The 19,267-nt window shown below is 45.6% G+C and overlaps 1 long non-coding RNA gene across 1 annotated transcript in view; it reads right to left on the bottom strand.

Annotated features, from left to right (window-relative positions):
- Nucleotides 1-18,314, bottom strand: part of LOC136588242 (uncharacterized) — a 122,916-nt gene extending 104,602 nt beyond the window's left edge. Inside the window, exon 1 of the long non-coding RNA XR_010787558.1 lies at nucleotides 18,273-18,314. This is a non-coding gene — a long non-coding RNA (uncharacterized lncRNA). The remainder of the gene's footprint in view (nucleotides 1-18,272) is intronic.
- Nucleotides 18,315-19,267: the final 953 nt, after the last annotated feature.

Here is a 19,267-nt window from a genome sequence, read left to right as displayed (position 1 = left end):
TGTGATGTGACAGATATATAAATAATGTATTTTTCAGTGTATAAGATGCCCCCGTGTATAAGACGTACCCCTACTTTCCCACCTAAAATGAAGAAAAAAGCTTTTAAACATAAAACAGTACATAGTACTGTTCTATGTTTAAATTCCATTATAGGTCCCTGTTTTACTGAGTGGACCATCCTCTCCGTGCTGCCCAACAGGTCTCTGTAGCTCTTCACAGCACCACCGCTGTCTCACGAGAGGTTGCTGTTTACAGGTTGCTATGAGGACCAAGCGCAGGAGACAGAAGACCGGCCGGGCAGTGCTAAGAGGAGACGGCTGGTGAGTAGACTGTGTTGTATGTACTGTATATGTGCTGTATGTGTAATGTATATATGTGTGTAGTGTGTATATGTGAGGGTGCAGGCATACTCACCTAGCTGCACCACTGCCCTGCTTCTCTGCGCTGCTGCTCTGCCTCCCTGCTCTGGTAGTGTGACGGAGCCTTCACAGTAGTAGTTTATGCAACCATCCTATTATGTATTATCAAACTTTTATAATGATTTGTTATTTTACTACTGTAACAAGTTGTAATGCAGGATGTTCTCCACTGTGATTGGACTATTATATCTTTCTTTGTTCTATTTGTGCTATTAAAAAATCTGACACTGGGCTGGCCACTCAGAAAGAGCACAGTGGTGATTTCACACAGTTGATGTATCTTGTTCTTGATCGTTAATTAATTTGGACACGAGAGAACTCAGTAGTCTTATTGCAGATTCCAAATGTAAAGGACTACGGCAACAGAACCAATCCATTGTGGTCTAGTCAGGTGCCAAGATACATGCACAAAGACATAGGAGTAATGCACAAGAACCAAGACTTTCCATAATTTCTTACATCAAGTAGGAAAAACTCATCATTGTGTATGAGACCAATCACCTGATAACAGATACAAATGTCCAACATGTCACTCTATGACTCAAATAAATATGTCAGGTAGTGGATACTTTCATTCTCAGGCTATGTTGTAAGCTATAGTAGAGGTCTTTCAATCCCAAATCCTGTCTCTAGTGTCTCCAGTATGAATTTGGAAGTATTGGTCATTAATAGTTAGTGACTCAGAGTCAGAGAGCAGCAAGAAAGCTCAGAGAGGTCCAAAGAAATTGATATTTGAGTGTTCTGGATTATTGTAGATTGACTATATTTGGCTTTAGCCTGCTGTAAAGACTAAAAGAAAGCAAAAAGTAAACACAAAAATCTCTCAACGAGAAAAAGGAAAATGGTTTTGCTTTGAGTAAATGGCATGGCTGGTATCCTGCCGAGTATGCCACATTCTTTATCTTGCAATGGAAATAAAGGAAAGAAAACAGTGCTGCATGTGAGTTACTAGTGTGTTATCTTCAGGGGAAGACCAACCGTAAAACCGCTCACTTTTTATTGTTGGGCGTTCACAGGCCCAAAGCTGGAGTGGGTAGGTATCCGTGACAGGTCAGATGATAGCCAATATCCTGGACCCGGTCAGTTGTAAACACCGGTGCAGAGAGGATAAGGGCTGGATGCCACTGACTTGTCACATGGAGACCGATGAGGTAATGTAAATATGAAGTGCATGCATTTGACAAGGACAAGGCTGAGTAGAGCAACGCATTTCGTGACCAGATGCTTCGTCAGGTTCACAAAGCATGACTGATGCAAACTGATTTAAATAGCAAGAAACACTTCTAAGTTAGCAGGTCCAAAGCTGTAGTGTAGTATATATGCTTAATTTAGAGAAGAGCGAGTATACTCGCTAAGGCTAACTACTCAAGCGAGTAGTGCCTTAGTTGAGTACCTGCCCGCTCGTCTCTAAAAATTCGGCTGCCAACGGGGGGTGGGGAACAGCGGGGGAGAACAGGGAGGAACAGAGGGGAGAGATCTCTCTCCCTCTCTCCCCCCCGCTCCCCCCTGCTCACCGCCGCAACTCACCTGTCACCCGTGCCGGCAGCCGAATCTTTAGAGACAAGCGGGCAGATACTAGACTAAGGCACTACTCGCTCGAGTAGTTAGCCTTAGCGAGTATGCTCGCTCGTCTCTAGTTTAATTCCTGCATGACCAAAACGCTTAATTTTCTGCGGGTTTCCCGCACGGACGGCTCCATTGAAGCCTATGGAAGCCGTCCGGTCCCGGGGGGTGCCCGCAGCTGAATTTCTGCTTTGCTGCGGGAGAGCAGGAGTTAAAAAAAAAAAAAAAAAGAGTGCAAGGCACATGTACGCGGCACGCTGCCAGCGTGCCGAGCACATCCGCCGGGCTGAATGAAAGAAGACTCGGCCGCGACAGACGGGAACCCGCAGCGTCCGGACAGGTGAGTAAAATCAATTTATAGGCCTCATGTCCGCGGGAAAGGAGGGACCCGCTGCGGGATTCTGCATGGAGAATCCGTGCGAGGACAAATTTTCTAGTGGACATAAGGCCTTAACCTCTCATTTGCTGCAGCTGTACAATACACATAACAGAATGACAACACAGTTTTGTACAGAGCATCTGCATAAGGCCACCTGCACACGGGCGGAAATCCCACGGCGGGATTTCTGCCACTGAAAGCCTGCATAGGTTTACGTTAACAAACGCAATCCTATGCAGACGGCCGCGCTAAATCTTGTGCGGCAAACAAACAGCGGCATGTCCTATTTCTTTGCGGGGCTCGCAGAGCCCCGCATAGAAACGTCACTCACCCAGCCACCGGCTCCGGTCTGCGCATGCGCTGGCCGCCCGGCAGCCGGCACATGAAAAAGCCGTGGCCGCCGGGCGCAGGTGAGTACGCGCTCGTCCCTGCAGGCGCTCGGGTCGGGTCCCGCGGCGAGAATCCTCGCCGCCGGATCCAACCCGCTCGTTTGCAGACGGCCTAAGGCATACTTGTTTGACATTTATGGAGGGGGCCAGGAAAGCACTGTACTGGGTCACTACACTACCCTTACACCCCATCAAGTGAGTACCTGGATGGTTTCTACCTTTTGTTTTTTAATTGTCGTATTCTAGACACATTAAGCGCAGGATCTTATTGGTCATTGTTTTATTTGATTTAATACCAGTACTCGCGCTCTCCTTTTTGGATGTCCCAGTGACAAAGTGTTTTAACTACACGCATTTATAGCTCTCTACTCCAGGTAAGTCCGTTACTTTTATTTGGTTTTATCTTTCAGTTTTAAAGGGTTCCACAATTTGTGCTTTTTAGACATGTCAGACAATACCCCGGTTTGGGTTTGGTAGCTGGGACCCCTAACGATCACTGGACTAAAAGGATCCGCAGTACTCTAGAGCAGTGTTCCCCAACTCCAGTCCTCAGGGACCGCCCACAGGTCATGTTTTCTGGATTTCCTCAGTGTTGCACAGGTGATGTAATTATTGTTGGTGCCTCAGACATTGCACAGGTGTTCTTGCCATAGGATATCCTGAAAACATCACCTGTTGGTGGTCCCTGAGGACTGGAGTTGGGGACCCCTGCTCTAGAGGATAAAAATGGAACTGCTATCAACATAGCTTAAGGATTCCAAAAGCTGGTACGGCACCGAGGGATCATTATATTCCAGTGATTGTCCAAGATCCCAGATCCTAGTTTCCCACTAATGCCATCTTCCATATCAATGATATCTAAGAACATAGATAAAATAGGGGGCCCACTTTTAGAGGTACACAACTTTTTGGTCTATATAACCCATGAAGAGCACCTGTAACAATCAGAATCAACAAAATGTAATATCTGTCAACTTTTTTGAAAATTAATTGAAAACTTTTTAAAATTATCATGGGGTAATTATAAGATTTCAGTACATGTTCACATTTGAAACTCAGAACCGTCAGCACACAGAATCTCTATGGCTCCATGGTCTGTGTGCCACCATGTGGTGCCTCAATGTGGCACTGTATTATGGATTTATTCTTCCCAAGAAATAACGCTTGAATATTTTTTTCTGTTGGATTCATATGCATGAAATTGGAGGCTTTCAGTAGGACCCCCATAGACCTCTACAGGCTTCTACAGATCCATAATAGAGCCATGTGCATTGGCCCACGTACCAAACAAAAATATGTTTGAAACACCTTTCTAGTTATATCTGTGGAAGTTTTTCGTCTATGCTTCGACAACTCAAGGCCTTCTTTGTAGTGGGACATTTTCATGCTTGGAGGGGCTATTATTCGTTGTCACATGTGAAGGCTACACAGTGTTCTGCTTTGAATGCTTCCATCTACTTGGAAGCATTCAAAGCAGAACACTTGCTTCCATCTAGGATCTAATAAAGGACAGCCAATGATGTCAGCAGACCAAAAGTGAAACCAATATTTTTGTTTCTGGCTCACCTGTAGGAACAGCTACCCCCCCCCCCCCCCCTCCTCCGTGGCTAAACTTATCATCCCAAGAGGGGAAAGAGCTCCTAAATCTAAATCTGCTGTAAAACAATCGATTGACATTAATGGACGATTACTCCTGGGAGGACGACGTTCCTGGCCCGGGCTTGTGCTGTACAATGTTTTGGTCTTTTTGCTGCTTGATATAAATGACATCATTTCCCATAAAGATGACAACGCAATTTTTCAAAATGATCTGTTTAAGAGATCCAAAAATTCTTCAAGTTGAACTGCAGGCTTCAGCCTAAATAAGGACAATGGCTGAGGGGGCAGCAGCTTCCAAATGACAATGGCTCCTATTCTGTCCTACAATAAAAGAAGAATCTGGTGTAGTGAAGTTGTAAAGGTGAGAGCTGACGTCTCCTATTACACACGCTGTAAATACATGGGGAGCGCATCTTATCATTGTCTAATCACTGGCGGAAAATAGCCCTCGAGAGCTGAATGCTCTGCAAGAGACACAAGACCATAGCTATAGTGGGTGCAGAGGTAGTCATCACAGCCACACCCTGGCACACCGGGGTCCCTCTGCCACATAAGACAACATTATAAGTGGCACATGCTATGTAGGGGCTCTATTGCAGATATTACTTTGGGGCTCAGGAGCTTCAGGTTGCACCTCTGAATAGACAATTTTTCTTGTTAACCCTCCCAAAAAAGGGCAGTGGTCCTGGGTCCCCCGAAGCGACAGTAGGTCTCCATATGCTCATCTCTCCTCATTTCTATAGTCCTCTTTAGTCCTGGGTGCCACATCTCTCTCCTGATGCCAGGACTGAAGAGGACTTCAGGAATGAAGAGAGAAGAGTACCAGCAGCTTCTGGGGTCTTTATTTATATGGACTCAGGTCTGGGTTTGTATTGGCTTAAAGGGGTGGTCTCGCGAAACAAAGTGGGGTTATACACTTACGTATGGCCATATTAATGCACTTTGTAATATACATCGTGCATTAAATATGAGCCATACAGAACTTATTCCACTTACCTGCTCCGTTGCTAGCGTCCTCGTCTCCATGGTTCCGTCTAAATTCGCCGGCAGCTTGCTTTTTTAGACGCGCTTGCGCAGTCCGGTCTTCTCCTTTCAGCACGAGCCGCTTCAGTGTGCTCCCCGCTACAGCTCTTCTGCGCATGCGCAGACGAGCTGTCACTGCTCGGGAGCGCGCTGGAGCGGCCATTCTGTACCTTCCTCTGTTAGAGGAAGGTGCAGAGCTGCCGAGCTGTCCGGAGAAGCCGCCCAGCTGTCCCGCCGTCCAGCTGTCCTGGTAAGTGATGGGCCGGGGGGGCTGCCGCTGCGCCGGGCTGCGCCGGGCTGCGCCGGGGAAGGGGGCTGCCGCTGCGATGGGGGGGCTGTCGCTGCGCCGGGGGAACTAGCGCTGGGCCGGGGGGGGGGGCTGTCGCTGCGCCGGGGGAACTAGCGCTGGGCCGGGGGGGGCTGTCGCTGGGCCGGGGGGGGCTGTCGCTGCGCCGGGGGAACTAGCGCTGGGCCGGGGGGGGCTGTCGCTGGGCCGGGGGAACTAGCGCTGGGCCGGGGGGGGCTGTCGCTGGGCCGGGGGGGCTGCCGCTGTGATGGGGGGGGGGCTGCGCCGGTTACCTTCTGCCTGGCGGTGGGTGACAGGTCGGCCGTGTTCACTCCAGGGGTCCGGTCGGCGGCTGCGGGGCGTCTGGTTGCCATGGAGACACAGCTGGTAGCGTCTCGGGAGCGCGCACGTCGGGCTACAGCAAGCGATGCGAAAAGAGCTGGCGGCCATCTTGGGAAAAAGTTTTATAAGTTGCTGAAACGCTGGAACGGTAAGTAGAAACCAGCTAGGAAAGTCATTTACAGGGGTAATTAGTAATGTATGTTTAATTAGGGGGACTGGGCAAAAAAAAAAAATTCACTGCTTCCTCGAGACATCTCCTTTAAGGGGTCTGGATTCTGTAATTATTAGAGGGTATGTTCCGAGGTCTGTATTTAGCAGGCCCAGTCTTGGGTATATATTTAGTAGATTTGATCTTGGATGCGAACATGTTTTGAGGGTCTGCCTTCTGTATGTATTTGGGGGCTCTGGTTTGTGCATCCATTTTTGGGTGCAATGAAGGGAGTCATGCAGTTTTTGAGTTAAATGCCATAAGTTGGTAGCAGTCACATACACTCTTTGTAAAAAAAAATCCAGCTCCTAGAAGGAGTACTCGATTTGCTGGGAAAACCCTACATGCAGTTACATCTCAGGTAGATATGCAAATTATTAGAGTTGTGGCATTATTAGATAAATGGTCAACAGACCACCAGTAGAGAGGATCATCTGATTGTCTGACAAGCACAAGCAGCTCTAACTGTTTCGTTTTCCTTCATCCAGAGACAGGTGGCGCCGACATTACAGGCCTATGCCATTTCCAGGCACTCGGCTGAAGGACATTTGGTCTCACGGGACCCATTACATGTACTGCCTTCAACACCTACCCATCGTCGCCTCTGTTTGCAGTGATGTCGTGAATGACAAAGCTAGAAACTACGGAGGGGAACCCAGGAGGATCCAGGTTTAGTTTGAGCAGAGATGACGGCTGTGTTCCTGTCTGGAGACCTCAGGGTGAGCGCCTCCATTCTGCCTTTGCTGTGGAGTGCACACTCCCCCCTGCTGGTGTGATGGTCTGGGGGGACATCACATATGACAGTCGGTCACCCCTAGTAGTAGTAGGAGGGACAATGACAGCTCAACGATATGTTCAGGACATCCTGCAACCACATGTGTTCCTCTCATGGCGGCTTCCAAGAGGATAATGCTCGGCTGCACACACAAGGGGGTCACAGGAAGCCCCCACAACATTGTCACACATCCATGGCTGTCTGGTCACCAGATTTATCACCAGCAGAACATGTATGGGGACATCTGGGATGCTAACTTTCACAGCCTATGAGTTTGCACAATCTAAAGGTTTAGTTACAGCAACTGTGAAGTGATATGTCGCAGGATACCATACAGAACCTGTATGCCTCCATGCCCACCTGTATCACGTCTTGTATCCAAGCTAGAGGTGGTACAACAGGGTACTAGAGCCTCCATGCCTGCCTGTATCACATCTTGTATCCAAGCTAGAGGTAGTACAACAGGATACTAGAGCCTCCATGCCTGCCCGTATCACATCTTGTATCCAAGCTAGAGGCGGTACAACAGGATACTAGAGCCTCCATGCCTGCCTGTATCACATCTTGTATCCAAGCTAGAGGTAGTACAACAGGATACTAGAGCCTCTATGCTCAACTGTATCACATCTTGTATCCAAGCTAGAGATGGTACAACAGGGTACTAGAGCCTCTATGTTCACCTGTATCACATCTGGTATCCAAGCTAGAGGCAGTAAAACAGGGTACTAGAGCCTCCATGCCAGCCTGTATCACATCTTGTATCCAAGCTAGAGGCAGTACAACAGGGTATTATAGCCTCCATGCCCACCTGTATCACATTTTGTATCCAAGCTAGAGGCGGTAGGTATAACAGAGTATTGAAGCCTCCATGCTTTCCCATCTGTATCACATCTCGTATAAAAGCAAAAGGCAGTACAAAAGGGTACTAGAGCCTCCATACCAACTCGTATCCAAGCTAGAGGCGATTCAACAGGGTACTAGAGCCTCCATGCCTGCCTGTATCACATCTTGTATCCAAGCTAGAGGCGATTCAACAGGGTACTAGAGCCTACATGCCTGCCTGTATCACATCTTGTATCCAAACTAGAGGTGGTACAACAGGGTGCTAGAGCCTACATGCACACCCGTATTACATCTTGTATCCAAGTTAGAGGTAGTACAACAAGGTACTAGAGCCTCCATGCCCATCTGTATCTTACATACAAAGTAGAGGCTGCCCAACAGGGTTCTAGAGCCTTCATGCCTGCCCACATTACATCTTATATATAAACTAGCAGTGGTATAACAGGGCACTAAAACCTCAATGCCCACCCATATCACATCTTGTAGCCAAGATTGAGGCGGTACAACAGGGTACTAGAGCCTCCATGCCTGCCTGTATCACATCTTGTATCCAAGCTAGAGGCAGTACAACAGGGTACTAGAGCCTCCATGCCCACCCATATCACATCTTGTAGCCAAGATTGAGGCGGTACAACAGGGTACTAGAGCCTCCATGCCTGCCTGTATCACATCTTGTATCCAAGCTAGAGGCAGTACAACAGGGTACTAGAACCTCCATACCCGCCTATATCAAATTTTGCAACCAAACTAGAGGCGGCACAACAGGGTACCAGAACTTCCGTGCACGTCCATATCACACTTGTATTGCTATGCACGAGAAATAGATTGCAGCATGCTCTGATTCTCTGCGTACCACGCAGTGTGAGCCCCATACATTGGTAATGGTACGGGCAGCATCTTCATACGCATCCCCACTCTGAAACAGTGCGGGGAATTTTTAAAAAAAGGAGTCACACTGCGCATGTGTGCGTCCGTGTGATACGCGTCCATGCGCAGTGCACTCGTGGCCATATGCGGTCTCTGCTGGTGAAGCCAATGTTCACAGAAACCGTATATTCCTGCGGACCCGCAGCAGTTTCTGCATACGCCCGTGGACAGGAGCCCTTACCTATATCAACGTTACAATCACACATAGAAAGTTTCATTCCATTCCAACAACTTCTTCTGAGAGAGGGACTATTTAGACAATGAGTGTAAATAGCGGAAGCCACAGTACTCTCATGCATGTGATGCAGATAATAGTCGTTATTAACCATAACAAAGGATAAATAGGCATGTTACAAGTATTCCATCCCGAGTCAGAAAACGTCCAGATTAATGCTAGACCAATAAACAACACTGCGAATATAACACCTACAAGATGTCTCGTATACAGAATACCCACAATGCAGTAGATTAGTAGATTCTAAAAATAGAAATATACTTTATTAAATTTTACAAGCTGTCAAAAACTAATAAAAACTACTATTAGCGAGGAGGGAGGTCAGACCCCGGGCCAGATGAAGTATGTGTATACAGTCAAACAGCACTATGAAAGTGTAGGGGAGAGGAGATGATGAGTGCTGCTGCAATGCACAACCTCTCCCCATACCTGCTCTGGAGCGGGCACAGTGCCTTGTTTCAAGCAGGGTGGCACAGTGGCACGTGCCAACCACTAGATGGTGCTTCTGCACCACCATTTCAACAATCACACAGCAGGGAAATGGAGATGACAGACCCCTTGATGACAATCTGTGAAGTGACTAGCATGCTATCCACTGTCATGAAAAAGAGAGGCCACATATAAGCACTGAGCGTGGTGCCATTAAAGAGAGTGCCCGTTGGTTGCACTCCCACTATGTATTTGAAACCTGCTGGGACACCTGCTGAAGCGGGCAGCAGTGGTGCATAGGAAGCACCTAGAGTATGATAGAGTATGGCCATTGCAGCGGGCTAGTAGTAACGGGCTACTCTACCCTAACAGACGATTTGTGGGAAAATAGGATCAGGCTCGCTGAATTTTAATGCCTGATCCCTTTGTCTTCCCTGCAAATAAACCACCACCAAAGGAGTCTTCTATCTGCCCATGGAAAACCCAGAAACGCTCAACCAAACCAAGTTTCATGTTTATGGGAGAGTTGGGAAAAATAGCCGTTGGCCAAACAAGCTGTCAGCTATTGGAGGTGTATGGACACTTTAGGTCTGTGATGTACCATAAGATCAGCACACTTTCTTCTGAAATACTCTGTGCTGCTGGGGACTTTGTCCTGCAAATATGTAACTCTCAGTGTGACTAGGGAAATACTCTGTGCAAGTTGGGAACCCAAAGCCTTCCACTACTTGACAGTCTTCAACCTTCCATTTGTCTTCATTATCTTCCTCATATTTTGATCCTTCTCCTATTACATGCAGCCCTGTCCTTCCTAACATTGGAAGGGGCCACAGTCAGATAACGGCTCCTAACGCAGAGGGTTCCCCAAGGTGGAATAGGGGCCCTGCTGCCGGTAAGATAGGGAAACCTCTGCCGCAGTCACTGGCAGCGCTGGGGAAATACTCTCCTCCATCTGAGCCGAGGCCAGTATGTCTACAGCAGTCTCCCTGCTGAGTTTTCCCTGGGCTAGGAAGGATCACCGCTCACACCAGTGTAGCATTAAGGAGAGCGGCCTATGTCACGAAATGAATAGTCAAATGTATTGGCTGGTACTTCTTCCATATTCTGGAGGTACAACAAGTTGCAAGCAAATTCTAAACTGAACAATAGTTCCTTTTTCCGGCACTCGCTAGGCACATGGTGGTATCTCCCAGATTCTACAGTCAGGGATAATCAAATCTCTCTCGCTATAGTGCTGCTCAGTTGTTGGATTAAAGTCTCTCTTTTTGGTGGTATAGGTAGACATGATAGGTGGAGAGCATGTGGAAGGTAACACAGCTCCAGAGGGACACAAGCCCAACTAAGTCCTTTTAGGATTCATCTGCTGACTTCCTTCAGCCGAAGGTCTCTCTGAATTATCAGAACTCTCCGTAGAAAATCTGTTCGTGTGGTGAAGATGAAGGCAGCTGCCAACTGCTCACCTAGCTTAAAGCACGTCCGCTCACTTCCACGACACGCTGACACTGCTCCACTCTCCAACCCTTTCCGCTTCCTGCTGCGCCCGTCACGAGCTCTCCACCTCCAATACCATTTAAAACTGCAGCACAAGATCTATGAACATCGCTGTGGCCATAACCGGTAGATGGCAACAAAATGCGAAGAACTATGTAAAATGGTGAACATAGTTTATTCCTCGGTTCCTCTGGACAGAATTACAGAACTACAGTAAAGACCGACACACAGTCAAAAGAAAGTGCAGGATTTGATATATAACCATGCAGGTTTACATGTCATCAATGATCTATGGAAAGTCGAGTAGCAATTGGAGGTCTGGATTGTCTACATGGGCACGTTGATGTCCTCTAGGAGACCTGCAGTAATACACAGAGTTCTGGCTGACATTTGAGCTGTGATATTTCATGACATCGCTACCTCACCGTGTCCTGCTTTCTTGGCTTACGTCCTTCTGGAACTAAAGCCAAATAACTTCTACTTAGGAGGTCATTGTGGTTCCTTGTGAGCATTTTCCCTATTACTTAGACGTCAGCCCAGCTCATTCATTGGATGGGTGACAAGCGAGACCGATCCGGGTCCTCGGAACGCACACTAGTTACTTATATAACAATTTCCAATTGGATTTGGAAACAGTTAAAAATGAAACAATTGAGTCCCTGATCCAAGTATGGAAATAAGTAAAGGTCCTTGTGCCTTCAAGGACATCAGGAGACAATATGGCAGCCGACTAGAAGTCAAGCAAGGTAGAAGCTTTTAGAGAGCCAGCCTGAACGAACATCTTAAATCAGGTCTCATAAAGCTAACCAAGTTGTTACCATGTAAAAGCTTCAGTTAAGGATGAAGAAAATGTTCAGCTCCCACAGAGGAAGAGTCAGGGAAGTGTTCAACGTGACCTGAGCCGATCTGACAGGTCCCATAGAGGGAAGAGACATAGGTGGCAGGCTATAATCAGGCCCCTGACTGGCACTTCTGTTAACTTTTATTGGGTCTGCTTGAAGTTAATAGTTCAGTTCAATAGGGTGGCATATGATACGGGTGAAGAACTTTTTTTGGTCTGGACACATTACCATACTGAACCACTTCCAGGGGCCACAAGAGTATTAATGTCTGAGACATTTATGGTACATCCTGAGTGTATGCCATAATAAATCGAAATTCCATTACCAATACTCCTCCCTGTTTGGAGAATGCGGGTCACTTCTCCCCCAATCAGCACTCCAGAGAGGAGAAGACAATGCTCTCTCCATTGTAGATGATGGATATCGATGATAGATGTTCCTTGTTCTGTGTCTTCCCTGTCTAGTCCACCCCATGTCTTGTTCCCTCCCCAAATAACCCTCTATATAAACCTGGCCCTGTTCCCTCCTTCCCTGCATGTTTATTGTGCCTTTAGTCTATAATCAAGCTTGCTCTCGGCTGACATGCCTCTAACCATTTGATCGTCATCTTGTGTACCAGACCTCGGCTTCCTCCTGACTACTCTGCTGCCTAAACCCATTGTACCACACCGCCATATTGTGTACTAGACCATGGCTTCCTCCTGACTACTCTGCTGCCTAAACCCATTGTACCGCACTGCCATACTGTGTACCAGACCATGGCTTCCTCTTGACTACTCTGCTGCCTAAACCCATTGTACCGCACTACCAACTGTGTACCAGACCTCGGCTTCCTCCTGACTACTCTGCTGCCTAAAGCTATTGACCCCGCACTGCCATCCTGTGTACCAGACCTCGGCTATTCCTTGACCACGCTACCCTACCGTAAGTGGCTACAACACGCGATTCCAGTCCTGCGCTAGACTCGTGACAGAATAAACACACCCAAACATGGAGTCCATTGTAGCCACATTACAAAAACAAGTTGGGGAGTTACAAGAATTCTACGCCACATACCAGGAGAAGGTCTCTACCTTAGAAAAAGAGGTAGATATGTTGCAGCAACAAGTATGGGAGTCACACAATTCAGAAGCCGATGTTTGTATGCCATTACCGTCAAGATTTGGTGGGGACTATCGCCAATTATACAATATATATAAACCTGACCCTGTTCCCTCCTTCCGTGCGTGTTTTTTTGCGCCTTTAATCAAGCTTCCTTTTGGCTGACCTGCCTCTTACCATTTGATCGTCATTTTGTGTACCAGACCTCGGCTTCCTCCTGACTACTCTGCTGCCTAAACCCATTGTACTACACAAGATACCCAGGTTATACCAGCATGCTCCATATCACTATATACAGGAGATGTATAACTTATACCAGCTGGACATATATAATTATATACAGGAGATAGCCAGGTTATACCAGCATGATCCATATCACTATATACAGGGGAGTGTATAACTTAGACCAGCTGTATGTATATCATTATATACAGGAGATACCCAGGTTATATCAGCATGATCCATATCACTATATACAGGGAGATATACAACTTATACCAGCTGTACATGTATAATTATATACAGAAGATACCCAGGTTATACCAGCATGGTCCATATCACTATATACAAGGAGGTGTATAACTTATACCAGCTGTACATATATAATTATATACAAGAGATACCCAGGTTATATCAGCATGATCCATATCACTATATAAAGGGAGATGTATACTTTATACCAGTTGTACATATATAATTATCTACAGAAGATACCCAGGTTATACTTGAATGTCCCTCTACCGTAGGGACGGGCTGCATCTTAATGTGGAGGGTGCAGCTGTGCTGGGGGAGAAGATGGCTAGAAGGCTGGAGGAATGTTTAAACTAGGGACTGGGGGGGAGGGCAAAAAGAGAAACAAGGAGGTACTCTGTGTAGTTAGCGACCTGGGTCTATGTAATGGGAATGGCAGTCGAGCATGGGGTGTGGTTAGTACAGTTAGAACTGACAGATCAGCCAATAGTACCATTAGTAGCAAAATGAAATTAAAGAACAAAAATACCCGGATAAATTGTATGGCTACAAAGGAAAGGAGTCTGATCAGTAAACTGGATGAGCTGAAGCGAGAATGACTGATGAAAACTTTGATATAGTTGGTGTAACGGAAATATGTCTATATGTTAAATCCTACCTAATGCCGAGGCTATGGGAGGATATAGGTGCAGGAGATGTACACATCAAATCCCTGTGGGTAGAAATACAGGGAGAAACAAATAACAAAATCCTGATAGGGGTCTCCTATAGGCCATCAAAAGCAACAGAAGAAACTGAAACCTTACTATTAAGGCAGATAGAAGCGGTGTCAAAGCGCAACAAAGTAATTATTATTAGAGACTTTAATTATCCGGATATAAAATTGGAAAACGAAACCTGCAAATCTCATAGAGGGTGATAAGTTCTTGAGAACAATTAAAGATAATAACTACCTTACCCAACTTGTACGGGAGCCAACTAGAGGGAGGCCCACTCTGGACTTAGTATTAACTAACAAACTGATGGGGGTACAGGTTGAGGGACACTTGGGGAACAGTGACCACAATATAATTAATTTCCAGCTGTCATTCAAAAAGAAACCTTATCAAGGAGCGACAGAAAAACTAAAGCAAAATTTGATCAGCTCAGAACTACTAACGGTAACATTAATTGGGATAATGTCCTCATAAATATCAGTACAGACAACAAATGGGAGAAGTTTAAAAATATCCTAATGACCTCATGTGAGCTGTTCATACCCTTTAAAAATAAAAGAACTTCAAGTAGAAGGAAACCAATGTGGCTTCATAAGACGGTAAGGGGGGCAATAAGTGAAAAAAAAGAAAGCGTTCAAACTACTAAAGCAAGAAGGCAGCGAAGAAGCGCTAAAATCATACAGGGAAAAAACAAAATATGTAAAGAAAAGATCAAAACTGCTAAGGAAGAGGCAGAGAGACTGATCGCCAAGGAGAGCAAAACAACCCTAAACTATTCTTCAATTCTATTAACACTAAAAGGATTTGCAGTGAGATCACTGGCCCTTTAACAAATAATGCAGGCGAAATCACTGAAGATGACAGAGGGAAGGCAAATCTATTAAATAGTTTCTTTTCAAGTGTATTCACGAACGAAAAGGAAATGTCACATGAGATGCAGGGGAATAAAACGAACCCCGTGCAAAATATTACATACAAATAAGGGAGATGGAATAAATCCTCCACAGTGCCACCTATTGAAAGGCAGCATTCCTTCGAGTCAAAGTGGGACTTTTTATACAAGTCTTGTTACAATGACTGGGAATCAAAAGCAAAGCCAGACTCCATGTACATACAGCTGTTTCCGGGTTATTGCCCTTCATCAGTGTACAGTAGGAGTCTGGCTTTTGCTAGTGAGAGGCCTGGGACAGGGGTCAGAAACGCTCTTTTCTCCTTAGGGAGAGCAAGTATATACTATAAACTAAGGAGAAAAGAGCGTTTCTGACCCCTGTCCCAGGCCTCTCACTAGCAAAAGCCAGACTCCTACTGTACACTGATGAAGGGCAATAACCCAGAAACAGCTGTATGTACATGGAGTCTGGCTTTGCTTTTGATTCCCAGTCATTGTAACAAGACTTGTATAAAAAGTCCCACTTTGACTCGAAGGAATGCTGCCTTTCAATAGGTGGCACTGTGGAGGATTTATTCCATCTCCCTTATTTGCATATTACCCAGAGGAGCATGCGTGGCCATTTGAGTCTCCTCACTTAGTTTATAGTTTATACTTGCTCTCCCTAAGGAGAAAAGAGCGTTTCTGACCCCAAATATTACATACCTAACACAGGAGGAAGTGCAGAGATGGTTAAAGAGGATTAAAATCGATAAATCGCCGGGCCCAGATGGAATACACCCAAGGGTTCTAAGGGAACTAAGTGATGTGATAGCTAGGCCGCTATAGCTAATATTTGTGGATACTATCAAAACCGGGGTTGTACTATTGGATTGGCGCATTGCCAATGTAGTTCCAATATACAAAAAGGGGTCCAAAAGAGAGCCTGGTAACTACAGGCCGGTAAGTCTCACTTCAATAACTGGAAAAATATTCAAGGGGTTTCTAAGAGATGCCATCGACAAGTACCTCAAGGAGAACAACGGAATAACTCCTCACCAGCATGGGTTCATGAAGGGTCGATCATGTCAGACCAATTTGATCAGCTTCTACGCTGAAGTAAGTTCTAGGCTGGACCTGGGAGAGTCTATTGATTTTGTATATCTGGACTTCTCTAAAGCATTTGACACCGCGCCGCGGCTGATATATAAAATTAGACAGCTCGGTCTGGGCGAAAACGTGTGTATGTGGGTAAAAAACTGGCTCAGAGATAGAAAGCAGAGGGTGGTAATAAATGGTTCGTACTCTGATTGAACCACAGTCGCTAGCGGGGTGCCACAGGGTTCAGTATTGGGCCCCATTCTGTTCAATATATTTATGAATGACCTGATAGAGGGGCTGCACAGCAAAATATCAATATTTGCAGATGACACAAAATTATACAATATAATTAATGCAATGGAGGACAAGGTACGGCTTCAAAATGACTTAGATAAGCTGGGGGCTTGGGCAGGAAAATGGCAAATGAAGTTCAATGTTGATAAATGTAAGACTATGCACATGGGCAGGAGAAACGAATGTCACCAATATACAGTAAATGGGGTACTGCTAGGGAAAAGGGAGGTGGAAAAAGACCTGGGGGTACTAGTGGATTGTAGATTTAACTTCAGTAATCAATGCCAATCAGCTGCTGCAAAAGCTAATAAAGTCTTCGGGTGTATTAAAAGAGGTATAGGGGCGAGTCATGAGAACATTATCCTCCCACTATATAAGGCACTTGTCAGGCCTCACATGGAATACTGCGCACAGTTCTGGACACCGGTGCTCAGGAGAGATGTTACAGTGCTTGAGGGGGTTCAAAGAAGGACAACTAAACTAATACATGGAATGACGGGACTGGAATACCCAGAGAGGCTATCCAAATTAGGATTATTCACCCTGGAAAAAAGACGGCTAAGGGGCGATCAAATAACTATGTATAAATACATGAGGGGACAATACAAGGATCTCTCCCATGATCTGTTTATACCCAGGACTGCGACGGTAACAAGAGGGCATCCGCTACGTCTAGAAGAAAGCAGGTTTCATCACCAACATAGAAGGTGGTTCTTTACTGTAAGAGCAGTGAGACTGTGGAACTGTCTGCCTGAGGACGTGGTGATGGCAAAATCCACAGAGCAATTTAAGAGGGGACTAGATGTCTTTCTAGAGCCCTATGATATTACAGGATATAGACATTAGATGACCAGCGGGGTTGCTGATCTGAAATGTTGATCCAGGGATTACTCTGGCTGCCATTATGGAGTCAGGAAGGAATTTTTGTCCTCCAGATGAGCTAAATTGACTCAGTGGGGGTTTTTTTGCTTTCCTCTGGACCAACATAGAAGGAAGGTGGGGGTTACATCCAGGTCAGAACTATCAGAGGTTGATCCAGAGATTATCCTGACTGCTATTATGGAGTCGGGAAGAAATTTTACCCCGAAGGGGCTAATTGGCTTCTGCCTCTTGGGGTTTTTGCCTTCCTCTGGATCAACAAGCAGGTTAAAACAGGCTGAACTAGATGGACATTGTCTTCATTCAGCCTAACATACTATGTTACTATGGTCCATATCACTATATTTATGTATAACTTATACCAGCCATACATGTATAATTATATACGGTATATACGCAGGTTATACCAGCATGCTTCATATCACTATATACAGGGATATATACAACTTATACCAGCTGTACATATAAAATTATTAACAGAAGATACCCAGGTTATAGCAGAATTGTCCATATCACTATATACATTGTACATACTGTATATAATAGAAGATACTCAGGTTAGGGTGGTTTCACACCTGCACTGGGGATTACTCCTTTCTGCTCCATTCGGGGAGCTGGAAAAGGGAATTGCAGCATCCGAGGAGCAGGTCCTAGTTTCACACATTCCTGCAAGAGGACCAACTTTTTCTTTCTCTCCTTTTCTTTTTTCTTCCTCTCATGCTCCTTGCAAACACATATATAAATATATATATATATATATATATATATATATATATATATATCACGAGGTCACATGACACACAAAAAATACATATCCAGACATAACCCAGACAGTAACCCATTCAGTGCTGCAGCTAGGCAATACACATCATATTCATACAACACAGAGATACTGACAATACAGTAAGGGCTCTTTCCCACGGACGGATTTCCGCCGCATGATTCTGCAACACTGCAGAAATACAAAATATATATAGTTTTTTAAATGTTACTATTTTTCCACAATAAAAACACTTATAGGTCTTAACGCCAAACATTGGTGGCAGTTGGGGGACAGATATCTTATTATTATAAAGACCCTCTATACTCACCTCCTGCTGCACGCTGCTCTCTCGCTGCTGCTGTTCCAGTATCTGTTTACAGTGGCGGTATTGGTCACGTGGGTTGTTTACCTACGTGATCACTGCAGTCTATGGCAGGCCAGCAGGAATGTCAACAGTGATGCCTTGGGGCTTCTACATTAGAAGGTCATGTAACAGGTTTACTGGATGCCACCAGGTCTTCTGGCCTGGTGACGTCACCTGTCAGATGCCACGGCGATGGACTGCTGAAACAGTAGTCCAGCACCATGGTGAGTATATTACTTTTATATAGTTTTCAGTTAAGGGGCCCAAGACTATATATAAGTAATAGCTCAAAAAACTCCTTTTAAAAAAATTGGATTTGTATCGCCACATTTTGCCATTAGAGCTACGTGAGGTATTGTTTTTTCAAAGTTGAGTAAATGAAAAACAGCTACCATGGCTGTTCTTTCTTGCAGTGGTTATTACGAGGGGCTACTGATAAGTCTTTGGCTTTACCCAGAAAGAAACGAGATAGGAAGATGAAACTTTACATTTCTTCCACATCCTCTCCACTGATGCCAACACACTTCTTACATCGGTATTCCAAGTTCTGTAAGCCTTGCAAAAAGAAGGATTTCGGTTGTGCCTCAAACCAGTCATCCGTCACAGCCATGGCATCAGAAATGGTGTGAAATTTGGTCCCCTTGAGGTGTTTCTTCAGGTTTGGAAACAGATGATAGTCGGAGGGAGCTAGATCTGGTGAATAAGGTGGGTGGTCAACCAGCTGGAAGCCTAGCTCCACCAGTTTTGCCGTGGTGGCTTGTGCAGTGTGAGCGGAGGCGTTGTATTGCAGGAAGGAGATTCCTTTGGACAGCTTGCCACACCTTTTGGCCTTCAGAGCTGCCTTCAATTGGTCCAAAAGTTCAATGTAATACCTTGCATTGATGGTGGAACCATTTTGAAGGTAGTCCACTAGCAGCACCCCTCCTTATCCCAGAACACAGACGCCATCACCTTAGTGG

This window comes from Eleutherodactylus coqui, chromosome 13 (assembly GCF_035609145.1).
Source record: "Eleutherodactylus coqui strain aEleCoq1 chromosome 13, aEleCoq1.hap1, whole genome shotgun sequence".
Classification (NCBI taxonomy): domain Eukaryota; kingdom Metazoa; phylum Chordata; class Amphibia; order Anura; family Eleutherodactylidae; genus Eleutherodactylus; species Eleutherodactylus coqui.
Note: the sequence above shows the minus strand (reverse complement) of the source record. Positions and strands in the feature narration are given on the sequence as shown.